Here is a 2449-nt window from a genome sequence, read left to right as displayed (position 1 = left end):
ATCTATGGCACTGCTGAATCTCCTGAATTCACTGGTCATGTCTCACTGATCACTCTGTAACAGTAACAAACAAAATCAATTAATGTTTGAAATCTTTTATCTATGAATTGTCTGGAGTTTTCATTGCTAGGAATGAATATTTTCTGTGGGTCTAGGAAGAATTAAAAATAATCTACAAGGTAGAAAGCAGAGAACATAGACTCAACCCCTGCTGATTACCACTAGGTACTTCCTGTTCTGGTGGAACTGTGCTCAGGAGAGTATAAGTGAAATAAAAGCAATGGCCAGCTTACAGCTCACCTTGCCTTACACAGTTTATAAAGGAGAAAAGCTTATTTTTCCTGGTTACAATAATGTAGAAGGGGAAGCATCCAAAACAAGAGGAGCTAATTAAGCAAGAAAGCAGCATGGAATATAAATTGACCAGGACTACAGCCTAGAAATGAGTAATAGTCTTGAAAACCACATCTACTCAAATATGTGACTTCTAAATAATACATGTCTTCATTAATGAATTAACAGGTTTTTGAAAGGAATGTTTGATTTTCTTGACATATTAAGCCAATGAGTATAGAAAGATGGAGAACTTCACAGAAGGCTGCTGGGATGATGGGATACAGGGTTTTATTTCTCCTCAGTTACAAAGGAGTTTGGAGTGGAAAGTGTCAGATGTGCCTCCACTTGGGGGAAACTGAGCATAGAAATTCAAGAGACCAGTCTTATAAGACAGTTGTGAGCTGGGTGAGATTTGCAGATGGGGACAAAGGTGCAACACTGGGTGTCATTATACTTGGTCTCACCACAATTCTTTAAAGGTTCCCCTGCTCTTGAGGATGAAAGCAATCCATTTTTCCAAAGCATTAATTTATACTTTTGCTACTCATTTGTAGTCCTACTGTCCCCAGCCCTCTCTAAATAAACAATACCCTGTATAGAGAAAAAAAATTAATATATTATTTATAGGGAGAAGATCTTTGTCACTTGGTTTGACATTTTCACTGAGGGATGTAATCCTACTGCCTAACATTAGGCATCTAATATTTGTTTCTGATACCAGAAGCTCCTTCAGAGAATGAGAGCAGTTACATTAGTTCTGACTTGCCCTTTGGAAGGACTTCTGTTGCCACACTGACTGTAGTGAGGTTGAAGACGACTGACCTCCTCACTGGGACACCCAAATGCCTAAAGTCAGGTAAACGTGGATTCCTCCTTGAGGTTTCATAGCTTTGATAACATCTGGAAATTTGCGGATTTTGACACAGGCCTGATGATCCATCATAACCAGAAGATTAGGTTAGCCTTGCAAGGCTGTTCGAGAAAATTCACAAATTTTTTTACAAAATTTACAAAGTCCAAAATGCATTTGCTTCTCCTAATTGTCCCATCTTAGCACAAATCAAACTTCTGACTTCCATCTGAAAGCCAGTTGAGAAACTTTCCTATTTTCAGCCTATATTTATAGGTAATAAACCTTTGTCCTTTTTTATCACTGTTTTGTAGCTTCAATTTCAATCTTTGTTATTTACAAAATTTTTTATTGGTACTTTTGTAAATTTTAAATTTTACTAGTTCTCATTTTCCTGGATCTTCTAAAGTAAAGCCATGCAGTAGGCATATTTATTTGAATGCAGCCATTGTCTGATCTTATTCAAGGTACTGTCATTACTTTTCCCATTCCCATTGTACATTCTAATTCAACTTCAAAAAGAATATTTAGTTTAACCTCTGCTTGAAGAAATGGAGATCACCTTGATATGAAAACAAAGGAGGTCATATTCAAACAGACTTCAATGGGACCTGCCTGGAAGTTTAAAGTACTCAAGTGGCAGGTGATGGATAATGAGCCCAGAAACAAAGCACAGTAACTTCCCTGGGGAGTCTGGTAATTTCCGCCTTAATTAGTTTACCAAATAGAGTAGGTTAATTGGAAACCATTCTAAAGCATTACCAAACTGTTGACTTCCTTGAGCATGCAATTTTACCCTTGTACCTTTGCCTTTCCTGCACACATTTCAAGAGATTCAACAGAGTATTCTGAGTTGGAAGGGACCCCGTAAGGATCATTCTAGCCAACTCTTAAGTAAAAGGCCTTAATTATGGGCCTGTGGATGGGACAGAGCACTCACCCACGCTCAGGAGTCAGTTTGATATTAAACCGACTGTTTGATATTAAAACGAGTGTGGTTTTTCCACGTTAGATGGACAGAAAGGTGCGCTCTAAGTGATACATAAAAAAGGAGTCCCCGTAAGCGTTGGAAGGCTGAGTGTGGCAGCAACCCCGTGCGCTGACATCCTCCTTCACCTTTTCCCGTAGCCTTTCAACACCGACTCCTGAACTCCTCCGGCGGCAGGGACGGAGCAGTGGTGCAGGGAGGGAGCAGTGGTGCAGGGAGGGAACTGCGGCGGTGCAAGTCGGAACTGCAGCGGCACGGAGGGAGCAGCAGATGGC

Source organism: Geospiza fortis, unplaced genomic scaffold, assembly GCF_000277835.1.
Source record: "Geospiza fortis unplaced genomic scaffold, GeoFor_1.0 scaffold54, whole genome shotgun sequence".
In the NCBI taxonomy this organism is placed as follows: domain Eukaryota; kingdom Metazoa; phylum Chordata; class Aves; order Passeriformes; family Thraupidae; genus Geospiza; species Geospiza fortis.
The sequence above is the reverse complement of the archived record's forward strand: the minus strand, read 5'-3'. Positions refer to the sequence as shown.